At 38.5% G+C, this 13,290-nt stretch overlaps 1 protein-coding gene across 2 annotated transcripts in view; it reads right to left on the reverse strand.

The window, feature by feature from the left end:
* The window catches only part of LOC307031997 (C-C chemokine receptor type 8-like), a 69,087-nt gene extending 58,891 nt beyond the window's left edge, over positions 1-10,196 (reverse strand). For both annotated transcript variants that reach the window (XM_079669655.1, XM_079669654.1), the window contains exons 1-2: positions 9,858-10,196; positions 8,620-8,703 (exon numbers count right to left, since the gene is read on the reverse strand). The gene's annotated coding sequence lies outside the window, so the exon portion shown is untranslated. The remainder of the gene's footprint in view (positions 1-8,619; positions 8,704-9,857) is intronic.
* Between the last annotated feature and the right edge of the window lie 3,094 nt (positions 10,197-13,290).

The raw sequence follows: 13,290 nt of genomic DNA on the forward strand, positions 1-13,290 counted from the left end.
TACATGAGGAGGTGACTAGCAGTTTGAAAGAATGTACTTGAATTATTATTATATATTATCATTATGTCAGTGGTCTAAAATGGTCATACAACGGTGACGACAATATTATCGTTTATCGCAATAATTTCCGGGAAAATATATCCAGCAAAATTAATTATCGTGAGAGGCCTATACATGAAACACACACACATAAAAACAAATCTACAGAGTTACTCCAAACTGCCTAATATATTAATTAACACACTCACTCTCATATACTCTTTGACTCTATTTTGGCCTAGTAGAACAATAAGCAGCAGACTTTTACTTAATTATCATTTCTATTGGATCTTAGATCTGCGCATGCGCAATGCGGGTCGGGGATTGACCAACTGGCTTCCACTGCTCTGCTGTCTGTCAACGTTGTTAAGAGTGGTGGGGGCGGGGAGGGAGCGGATCGACAGCTTGAGCAGCTGTCAACTCAACATTGTAAATAACCAACCAAAAACGATCGCAGGTTCATCTTGTTTTTGCCGTGAGAATAGTTTGGGCAGCGTGAGAGCGTGAGGTTGAGAGTGAAAGCGTGTGTCACACGCCAGATGCGTGAGAGTTGGCAACCCTGGCTAATGTCTACTGTCCTAGTTTAGCAGGGTAGCATAAACATACTAAACTAATATCGGGCGAATTAGCACTGAACACAAAATATGTTGATGGTGCTACAGTAGATGGAGAGTTACTGTAAAACAAGGGTACACACACACCCATCCAATTATTTTAAAGAAACACTCAAAACTACAAATGTAAACCTTGTGATGACGCTAGAGCAAATGTTAGGGCAAAACTAAAGTCTGTGTGTTTTTTCCGTTGTTAAGCATGAATGGTCATACTTAATTGAAGTCCTGATTGTTGTTGAGACATTTCACAATCATTCTAAATGTCAACCCACTGGTTTTAATTGTCTAAGCATCATGAAAATCATCTGGACAAAATTCCACGCCAATCACTGAAATAGTTGAGATGTTTCAGTCTAGACAAAATGGTAGACTGATCGACCAACCATCAAACAGACCTTACCGCTGTGGCCACAAATATTACATTCATTCATTTTTAGGGATGGGTATCGTCTGAAATGTATCGATTCCGATTCTGCTTATCGATTCCGGTTGTTATTGATTCCCCGTTTCGATTCCAAAATGATAAAAGAAAGAGGTCAAACATTTAGATAACAAAAATGTCTATTCTTTTAAGCTTTAACTGACATTTTTACAAATTAAAAGAATACATGCAATACAAATGTATTACACAATAGCTGTGCTTTATTTTAACTGAGCTATGCCTGTGGCAAGCTATTAACTTGCCACAGGCAGTGTTAATAGCAGTGTAGTGGAGCCACACTTTTGAGCGTTTACCGCAATCCATCTTTGGTGTTATGAAGTCAGAATCAGAATCAGAAACAGGTTTATTGCCAGGTAGGCTCACACATACGAGGAATTTGACTTGATGTCATGGTGCAGACATAACATATAAAACAAGAAATCTAATATAAAACAAAAAATCTTTAAGGACACCGTAATAAAATATAGTTAAATAGCAAGATACTAAACAGCAGACGAAAGCTAAATGAACAGTATAACTTTTATAATAAAGAAAAAAGTTGACATTCAGTGAAATGACACAACATTAATATAGTGAAGGACGTCAACAAGCCCACTCACACTTCTTTTTCAACTCAAATGGGTTGCTCTGTTTAGGAACAACATAATTAGTCATTACTCAACAGATTTGCTCAGCCTCTAAAGATGGACTCACTTTTTATTTATTCTACTGTAAGCAAGTTCACTTGTTTGTGTATTTTACCTTTGTGTAGCTGAACCTGGCCTGTAACAACACATGTGTACCAGACTGCCATGGCCATTAACCTTTAACTTCATATGAACCATGTGTAGAAATTCATTCGCTGGAGTATGCCCAAGATTTGTAAATGTAAATCAACTCCTCATCCATTAAGGAACACTTCACCAGTGACAGGTAGCCTTTCCAGAGCTTATAGTGCATACTAAGCACAGTGCACATTAATGCGGTGCAGCTGCTGAGCATGCATGGAGACTATGGATATGTCTCGATGCACTGATATTCAGTGGGCCACATTATTCATGTCATATCTACATACAATGCAGGCTCCTTCAGTCTTCACTGCTGGATAATCAGAATATTATTCAGCTGTATCCACATTTATACTGTATGTGAGTGTTTTTTTGGGGCACTTCTGTTTTTTACTTTTGAATACCTGTTTTAAAACTGCAATATTCGGCGAAAAAAACATTCTCAAATTGGGGAAAAAAATATGTTACGCTGGCTGAGGGTGGTCAAAAATGTGTTGTCGGCTAAATGGATTATGGAAATAAATTCTGTAATATCCACCTATGTGCAATGTGTGCTAGATGTTTAATATATATAGATGCCGTTAATAACTGTGTAATATATACCTGGCTGCTAAATCCTAAGAACTGTTACAGGATGTGTATTTTTTTTAAATTATGTAACTTTTTATTATATATTTTTTATTATATCATAACTTATTACTTTAAAAAAAAGAATGCATGTCACATATTTAACATATGTAACATTAAGCTGTCTGTGGCTCTTTTTCCTGCTGTAACTATGCAAATGTCACCTCTATGGGACTAATAAAGGTATTCTGATTCTGATTCCCATTTGCCATTATCTCCGGACGGCATAACAATAAAAAACAAACGATTGAAACCTGCCGAAGTGAAATAAATTCCTGAATGCCTCTCTCCATTTTCTCTCATAGATGGGTACGATGGTCAAGCTCAAAGGTTCAACTCTGCATTATCAAACCATATCAATATTGACGCATTTGATTAAAAAAATGTTGATCTCAAATGTTTGTTCACATCATCTAGCCCTGACGTGCATGATAAATATATACCTCAAGCAAAAATAGAAATGATATGTTTCATAACATCGCACTCACGCTATTTTTTAATTACATTGTTTATCTAGAAAGAGAGTCTCAGTGCGGCAATGTGTTGAAATGTACTGGGCCTTGCCTGGGAGCCACTCTTCCTCCTCGAGCCACACTGGGACCACTCAGGGGAGTGTCTGGTTAACGCACTGAGCTGACATGTCATGATAGACAAGAGGTGAACCCCTGAGCCCCCAGCAGCCCACAAAAGACGCCCCAAGGTTATATCATCAAGCCTGGGTCAGCTGTATAATTGGGCTGGGGGTCAGCACGAGGATATGGAGCATGACAATGAGGCTATAGAGTTACAGTTTGTAGCCGAGCAGCAAGAGCCGGCGGTGGGGCATAACTGCGAGGCCAGACGTCCCTTCAAAGAGTTCAAGGTCCATCTGCGAGAGTGGCTCCAGCTCTGTACACTGTCACTGCATGAATGTGTGTCACTGCCTGCCAGTCACCAGTACACCGCTGAGAGGGGGGGGAAGTAGATGGTGTGTGTGTATATCGGATTTGTTGTGAGAAAAAAATAAAACATTCATGATAATGAGTGTCAGACTCTCTCATGGTTCTTTTAATTATTGACAACATCCCTTTAGCAAGAAGGTTTATAGATCGGAAGTATGAGGTGCTTTTTTTGCCTTTGGTACTTCAATGTATATATGTTTATACTAAAGAAACAGACCATAGTGGTAACATCTGGAAAGCTCTTAGCACAGATCCCTTGAATCAACTCTGCCACATCATAAAAACCTTTACTGCACTTGGCTGTCCCACAATACCACCAACAAAGCCCACCGATTCGCTGACAAAACCACAACGATGGATACAACCCAGCTCATGCTGTCACTCAACCACCTGGACTCCACACACTCACATTATACAGACAGCAAATGGAACACACATGGAACAAGCAGGTGCTGCCAAAGATTGGATTACTCTTTCTCTATTTTCTATCCAAGTTATTCTGTAGTTACAAAATAACAAGTAGATAATTCAAAGGGTGTGTGTTTGGGACTTGGGACTTTGCAGTTCACCACGGTGGTCCACTTATTTATTATTTGTATCATTGCTTTCAAGATTGGAAGCATATTTAGTGGCAACTGCTAAAATGAAGTCTGCAATGGTATCAAACTCTATCAGTACATTGATTCTTTAACAGTTATTAGCTGCTTAGCTAATATTATAGTTTCACTGACAGGACAAGCTTATGCCCAACCCTGTTTAGATGAATAAGATACTGAAATGATCTATCGAGCTTCATCATACTGGGCTGCAAATGTGTTTAATCATCTAACCCTTGATTATTGACTTACATATATATCACTTTTAACAGTTTTTCAACAATAAAAATAATAGGTCTTTTTAAATATCAAAATGGCATATAGTAGGCATATCTCTTTATCAAAAATCCTAAAACAAAAATGTTACCTGCCCTTGATTTAATGGTGGTCCATTGGGTGCAGAGATGCTTCAGGGAGAGGACATTTTATGTGTTGGTGCAGTCTGACTTGGTCCCTATGCACTGTGTATGCGAGCGAGAGAATTCTTGCATCTGCTTCTGAAGTGAACACAAAACAACTTCTGACTGCAAACAGCGCCTGGAGCCAGGTACAAGGCAGCAACATCAGTCTGTGTAATGCTCCTCAGCTGTGTTAACACCAGCAGCTCTGCAGTGGCCACGGATCACTGGAGTGGTCATAAAAACACAGCTAGCACAAACACAGAACTAGGGGGCAGCAGGTAGAGGAAATGCAAAGCTGGGATAGGGTTGACAATGACATATAGAAACAGAACTACCAGCTGCATGATTCGCCAAGAGTTTCCCCTCTACTGTACATGTGTTTGGGATTTACTGTTCGTTCTAACTTCCCCCGCTCTTTTAAAAACAGCAATTAGAAAACATGACAATGGTGACTTTCTCTGAACTGGAGCCCCTTGTTCATGAGCCAAATCTTCCCTCAGGATTATTCTATACACTGTGAAGCTTAGCCACATTAGCTTTAGCTCACAGACCAGGAACAAAGCGAGTGCACCGGCTCGTAGGCTAATGTAATCTGGGTCATAACTTTCCCATCATTAGTATGTTACACAATTATGAGGGATGGATTTCAGGATATAAACTTAGCCCTTCCTGTGAGTTAACCTTAAGCCCTTGTTCAAGTGTCCTCTTTCGGGGACAAGAGGACGCTTCCTTTCTTATTACACATAAATGTTGGAAACTGTTTCCCTGCCATTCTCTCTTAATCGTGGTCAAACCACCATAAAGGTGCATTGTAGAGCTGGAATAATAAGTCAACTCATTGATAAGTTGATCACCAGAAAAAATAAACATCAACTATTTGGATAGTCAACTAATTGTTGACAAAATGCTATTATCAGCCTCTTAAACGTGGAGATGTCCTGCTTTTTTCTGTTTAATATCAAATTAAACTGAATATTTTGGAGAGACAAAACAAGACACTTTAAGATATCACCTTTGACATTGAGAAGCTGAAAGTTTTCACTTTTACCATTGTCCAATCAATTACTTATAAAAGTAGTTAGCCAATGAAATCACAAATTCTTTAGCTGCAGTCCTAGTGTGTTGTTCATGTCGATGGAAACACGAAGTGAAAAGATTAAGGCCATAAATGAGGTGGTAAACAAGGAACCTTCAGGGAATTTATGTGAAATAGTAAAGCCATTGTGTTGCGCTGTCATGTTTTAAAGAGCCTTAAACGTTTTATTGCGCAACGACTATTTACAGAAATGCTTTCTATTGTTTGGCTGCTTGAAACATTATGACTTCCTCATGCCTTCCTACACAATATATTTTTTAACAACATAGGATTTTAACAGCTTGAAACTCAAATCTAAGGAATCCAGTTGTCCTTGAAGTTCTCTGCAATAACCTTATCTGTAACCACGCTACATACACATGTAACCATAGCGTGTTCAAACAGAGCCAGGAAGTGAGTACGCAGATCTTACGGGTGTCACCAAAACGACTTTTATAAGCTGTGCGCATGGCACAGATGATCTGATACAGAGATTGTTGTTGATGAGATCAATTCAAGGTCACGTCAGTCAAACCCACTTCTTTTCTCCCCCTAACCCAAAGCATTTAAAGAAACAATTTGCGTGCTGATCAGGGGATCCGTGGGGTGTTATTATCTTGTTAGGGCCAGTTAAGAGGCCGTGTCTCCGAGGGCTGAGCCGACCTGTCAGGGAGGCGTCACTTTGCTCTGTGGGCTGCCAGGCCACCACAAAGGCGTTAACGGTCCAAATCTCTTTGCCACATGGAGATTAAAAGAGGCAAAAACACACACAAAGACAGAGAAAAACATCACCTCACTAGCCTCAAGGTATTTCCCTGATCTGTTAAGAGACTGAATGTTTTTGTCTCAGCCTGCTTAGAAAATTCATGAGGCTATTATTCCAAGTTACTGACCAATATTCATATAAATAGCAATGTTTCAATGTTTGTACAATTATTTAGCGGTCAAAGTATGAATGTGTAGCTATAGGTAGGTAGAGAAGTTACTGTATAACTTATAATAATGGGCTGCACTACAGAAGCTATTTCTGAAAATGTACACCTCCCCCGGGGGCAAGTCACTTCTTAATAACTGAAAACACTAAGGAGTCAGATTAATATTAATTAAATAATAATAATATGCCTGTTTGTGCTGTTACTCTTATAGGACAATGAGCACAGTGTGATTTCTTGCAACATTTACTGGAGATCAGAATTGAAAACGTTGCTTCTAAAAAACTGTTGAAGTGTTGCCTTTCAGGTGACTGTTTATGGCTAATTGAAAAACATCATTGTAATCTACAGGGATGACTATCTCATAACACAGCCCTCCAACATAAAGAAACATGGCACCACAAAGCAATCAATAAATGAATGTTGAATTATTAATAATGAAACATACAAGCATGTGGTAGCTATTGCACAGCATTCTTCATCTCAATACAACTATTTTACTGGAAACATTTGTGATTGTGACTAAGTGATCATAAAAGCAAATAGAAGCAATGTTTTATTATTACATTCAATCTCACTTGCCTGGAAACTGGCAAGAACTTTTTTTTCTTAAAACAACTGAAACAACAATGATGATTTTGGTTCCACATCCACATCCAGGGAAAAACGTAACTGATTGCATTGAGAGCTGGTACTGAGCCATTCAAAGGGATGACAAAGATGTCGTGACACACACTGACCTATAATTGCCAACAGCAGAGTGCTGAGGGCCATTGATTGGCGGGCTTTTAGGGCCCTGTGGTCTTAGAGGATGAGAGCCATCATGCAATTGCACAGGATCAGCAAATCACTGTCAGATGCCCACTGGCTGGATCGCTCCAAACCCATTTTCCCATCAGCATCAGAGGGTTTACAGAAAACAATAAAAGGAAAATGGTGCCAATAAAACAGAGAGAATCCTTAAGCCATGTTAAAACAAAGTAGTGCTAAAATCAAAAAAAAGTAGTGTGTTACGTGAGAGAAGGAAAGAATATGTTTTTATCTTGCACAATAATTCACTCTTCAAAATGACAGTCTCGAGTGCATTGAAAAGTAACAATGCAAGAAAAGTAATAGCTACAGTATGCTAAAGACATGTTGGCTCACAGGTTCCATTCATTCAATAACAAATAAAAAGGCTATGTTTGTACAAGTCTAATAAATACATTGGTGTTGAAATAGAGACATCAGTCAGCAGGGAAGCATTTGGGTGATGTCCAGGCATTTCTAAATCTGCCAACACAGATTAGGTGAACTCCATTTAGGCCATAATAGCAGATTTCCTTAAATCACTGCCAAAACTCTACAGTTTAACAAGCTTTTGAAGATGTTCTAGAAAACTGTTCCTATTAGCCCGTCAGGCAGTTTTTGATGTCTTAATGCAGGTCAGCTCCCAGCCCTGCAGCTGCACAGAGAAAGACAGGCCGGGGAAAAGCGGGGGGTTTGTGGAATAAACCCAGAATCAGCAGTTCTCCTTCTGCCTCCTTTCTTATCTGCTCACACAGCCAGTTGAGAAGCACACAGACCGACACTGCAGACACAGCCAAGCTTTCCTGGCATCTCTCCCCCCACTACGGAGAGATGAGTTTGTCCTCCCAACTACACCTCTGCGTGAAGCCCTACACACATCAAGCAGCAGCAGCAGCAGCCACAAGCACATTTAATTGGCCAGCTGTCTGAGTGGTCAGAGGCAGAGCTACTAATGACTTCAGACAGAAGTTTTGCGACACTCTCTCAAGCCATATAGAAGCACACAAGAGTGCAAGCCTGAGCCATATGCAAATGTCAGAGAATTGTCCTTGCCCTTTCATCCCCACTGGAGCAAATCTGCACTTTCCCATTTCTCCTTCATGATGTTAATTGATTACAAATTCAACATATGGTAATACAAAGCAAGTGAGAAAGGCTCTGCTTGCAGGCAATAGATGCAGTTAAGTCCCGACAGTATATCAAAGTGATGTCTTATCAACTAATTATCTCCTCTGAATTGTTTATCAAACACAGACCCTAAAGACTTTTCTCTCAGAGTAAATCTCTATGTGTGCACTGTTATGTGAATCGAGTGTGTCTGTAGGTGACATCTCTGGCTAACATTGCGTGTAAGACTAGTAAACACAGACATCAGCAATATACAAAGCACACTGACCGTGGATGCCACAGGGAGACACAGCGTAGATGAGTCAGGAGGGCCGAAGGGTGGAGGAGATGATCAAGGGCCAGCAGATTAATGCTGAAAAGAGCACACGCTGCTTTTATGAGATGCACTTACAATTTATGATGATGGTTGAATGCACTTCATGTAAGCTGTTAAATAAGGATAATGTAATTTAATTATGTCAAGTAATGCTTATGTTTGAGACAGTTAGGTCATTCTTCTTTTAAAAAAGCTCCCTAAAAAACTAAATTTGATGACACTTATATCATACATTTAAATAGACTTGTCCAACAATCTGGAGTATATATATACTTAAATATTTTTAACCCATATTCAAAATTGCAAATCTATATCCTGATCTAAAAAAAAATTGGTGGCATGGTTTTATCTTTTGGAAAACTGGCTGCTATTGGCAGTTTTAACTATTCAAATTACCAATAAATAGTACAAACACAAATAAACCTGGGGCAACACAATTGTATTGTATCCCCCCTGTAGTGTTCGTTTCTCCCCCATTTGGTTTTCCTTGTCATTAAACACCATTTTAAGCTCCCTTTTAATGTCTCGGACTACTATTTCACATGAATAAATGCAGTTAATATACAAAGAAAATGTATTCCAACATGTTAGTCGAATTGTGGGTGTGTAATATCTGATGGATGAATATAATATAGCGTTACACATTAATTTCATGTTCCCATTTTTTACCTGGAACACCAATGGTGTTACAAATTTGAATTGGTGATCAGATTTATATGTTCAAATGCCTACTGTGAAGGAAATCATAAGGCCTTGAAGCTATAAAATGTAAAACACAATATTTATGATTGATGAAAGTAGTAAAACGGTCAGATTGGAGTCGACCCAAACACGACAGGAGGGTCAACCATGATGTCTGTTAACAACACATTCCTTGACACAATGGCTGCCAGCTAATGTGTTATAATTTAGCAAGCTAACATTAACAATTATGTTAGACAGCATAACAAACCATTTTTCTATTCTCATGAATGGCGAATAAACAACAGGATTTTGTAAAGTAATAATAAACATCAACATAAATATCGCAAATTATTTCATTAGTTTGGAAGTTTTCATTTAATAGTTGCTAACTAGCTGTTGCTAATAGCTACAAAAATCAAAATAACTACAGTAAGTAGTTTAAACAGCTGCTTTAAGGGACGGTCGATAATAATAAAAACACAAGAATAAGTCACTGAAACACTTACCTATCAGTTAAGTCCTGTGGTATTCCTTGTTGGGTTATTTCCTTAGAAAACGTTATTTATTGTCCTTGAACTAAGCAACCATTAGCGCCAACTGTTAGCATGTTAGCAAGATGGCGACCATTCATCTTGTTTGAATCATAGGGTTTGAATTTAAACATGTCCATGTTTTATCTCAAATTAGACTAGCCAAAATTCGGTTGTAAAAAACAACAGTTGATGCACGATCAATCCTGGCCAATGTGGTTACTTTCTTACACAGCAGGGGGTGAGCTCTTGAAACAGCGTTGTGTTTCAGTTTTCTTCCTCACATGGGGAGAGAGGATTTTTTTGGTCTTCTTTATTGACATTCGGGATCGAACACAATTGGGCTTTTGGGTTCAAAGTTGCATCATCCAATATTTTTTTGTTTGAAATACCCCATATTTGGATTATTGACAACAGATATTACAAAATGACAGAAATGAACAATTAAGACTCTTTCTTGCCATAAAAATCATTCATTTGAGTCTGGCCTATGGATTGGGCTGCAACCGGTTTCCGCATGAAATAACTTTGTGCAATGTTCGGTTAACAACCTGAGAAAACTACATTTTTGTAAAGGTTAAATGTTATGTCACCCCATACAATTTGAATGTGGATCCAATAACAGTGTCTTCCTAGAAGCCTTATTATAACTTTAGGTAGGTCAGCTCAAGAACTCCTTATCTTTGTTGTTCACCAACTTTTTATCAAGATTTATCTTTTCAGATAGGCCTATCCTATGTAAGTGATCATCGCAATATAATGTAGACAATAGATATGACTTAAGTTAATAACTCAGTTATTTGGGGGGGGAGTTATACAAATTACATTTTATGATGAATTCATTTATCAGAATTTTTTTTAATTAATAGGCCTATGTGTTCTGACCCCCTCGAGTGATTTAGCAAAAAGCCACTTGGCAAGTGTCCGAGCTCTGGTTTATTAAAAAAAAAAATCCAAAACCCAGCAACCACAGACGGACTGAAACATGCTGCTGTTTAAAGCTAATGACTTGTGTTTAGCTGGTTTACTGTCCAAACAGAGCCACTGACATCCAGCCAGCATGTGTTCCTCCTGGTCCTGGAGAACATCTGCCTGCTACAGGTAAACATTGCAGACACACAGCGAACCAATCACATGTGAGGAAAACACAGCATGGGAAGGCACAGTGTACACACTGACTGATAAGGGTGACTGTGGATTAGAGATTATTTGACAAATCTCAGATCTCAAAACGTCAGACGTGTGGGCGTTAACACACATGAGCAACACAAGATACCCACTTACTAAAGATAACTTGCCAATACATTTAAAAAATAAATACAAATCTGTCAATTAACGAGAAAAAACTCATACATTTACAAGAAACAGACTTAAATAGTGGTAAATCTTAAAGTCACAAATGTATGAGGAAATTTAAATGTTTTTTTGTCCTTAACCAAATAAATTCACATTGCAAGATTGGCTCAACCTCATCACACTTCCCGAAGCACATAAGCTATTCCCTCATTCAACTCACTATGGTGTTTTCTTATGAATAGGCCCAATTCACTGCAATTTCCCTTTAAATCTTGAAGCTTATGACAATATAGCGATTCTGGGCTAGAAGCCAAAGTATTTTCTTATTGCTAAATCCAATTGTAAAGTATAATTTGATTAGGTCATCCCCTGCAGGCATAATGTGTGGCAAGTGAGCGGAAGGTGATTTCACAGTAATTATTTAATATTATTTGAATTTAAACACAGAGTTACATTCAATGACCCTAGTGTGTGATGAAAAGGAGTGTACATCATTTTGACCATTAAAGGTCCAGACTCGAGGCTCAGCTGGCCCACACGGGGCCATCGCTTCAACAGCTACTCCACTCATGTAAACATGACCTCTGTTAGACTAACAGCCTGATTTTTTTTTTTTTAAAGTAATCTCATTCCAGGGAGACTTTCTATAAAACCAGACCAGGCACTTTGAAAATCCCCAAGTATGCGTGTGCCAAACACATAGTGGCTTAGCGGAGATAGAGAGAAAATTCAGCGTCACATTCTCAATTTAAAGATTAATCTCAGGTCTGTGTGGCTCAGCGGGCTGGAGGTGGACGCCATGTGTTCCTGTCATCACAGGTTCAAAACCAGCTCACGACCTCTGCGAAACATCATCTGTTTCCTTCCTGAATTTCCTGTCATGTTCCACTGAGTACTATCTAGTGAAGCAGAGATCTCCTTAACGGATAATACTGAAGTTTGAGCTTTCTTTACATTATTCTTACCTGTGCACAGTCGACAAACCTTAAAAATAACATATCATTAATTTTTGTGCAACATGAAAAACTACAGTGACCTGGCAATCACGAAATATCTCAAGAAAAATGAGATTTATTTCATTACTTCAGTATTTAACTATCTACTGTGAATTTTTTCATATCATTAAACACTTCTCCCGCTGTCAGTCATCTAAAGAAATGAGAAAACAGCTATATGAATTAACCCCACCTAAACGCGTCATGTTACAAACTTTATTGCCACAATCAAGTCTCTTTTATTCAGCTCAATCTTGTGTCTAAAAAAGCTGTATATATACTGCTATCGTGTTTGCCAAATAGGTTTTAAGGGAAACGTAATAGCTGCCATTATTATGATCACTGGCAACATTTTCGGCAGTTATGGAAGTATTACAATACTGGATAAGTCAGAATTCATGTGACTGTTTTGTGTGGAAAGCAAAGGGATGTGGGTTGAATTTGTAACCTGGCAACAGCAGCAGTAATGACTCAGGATAGGAAATTATCTCAAAATCAAATTCGTACAAATTGTGTTAGCCTTTTAAAAGTCTTCTCAGGATTTCTCCAGAAGTTTATTCTAGGCAAAATGTGCTGCAAATCATTTAAAATACAAAGTAATATATCTCCAGTCTAAACCACAGTGGCATTGTTTGTGTACTGTATCTGATTCAGTGAAAGTAACTTTGTGGTTCCGGCTTACTATAAACACAATAATGACTTCAGCCACTGGCAGCTCTCCACAGACCTTTCACCGTGTGCCAACAACACATATCAGAAGGCAACAAAGGGATGTCTGAACAAACCTCTGGCTCTTCAGCTCAATGATCGTCTCCTAAAAACCAAGTAGCATTATATCCGACGCAAGCACAAGCCAACAGCAACTGAGGCTTGGAGATAAAGATCAGCTGCTCCTGCCTGTGGTTTTAACCAACAAGTGTTACAGCACTACATGGCTGACAATTAAAGTTACATTCCATTTGAGGAAAGAAAAATAATTACAAATACTTAATGTATTAACCGTCTTTGGTTTTGGGAATCATTAACATAAAGAAGATATACTAGTGGTTCAAAAGGTTTTTAACTTAAACTCTGACCAGCAAAAACTTAAATTGTATTTGGGAAGTTATTGATCTTAA

This window comes from Notothenia rossii (genome assembly GCF_949606895.1).
Source record: "Notothenia rossii genome assembly, chromosome: 3".
In the NCBI taxonomy this organism is placed as follows: domain Eukaryota; kingdom Metazoa; phylum Chordata; class Actinopteri; order Perciformes; family Nototheniidae; genus Notothenia; species Notothenia rossii.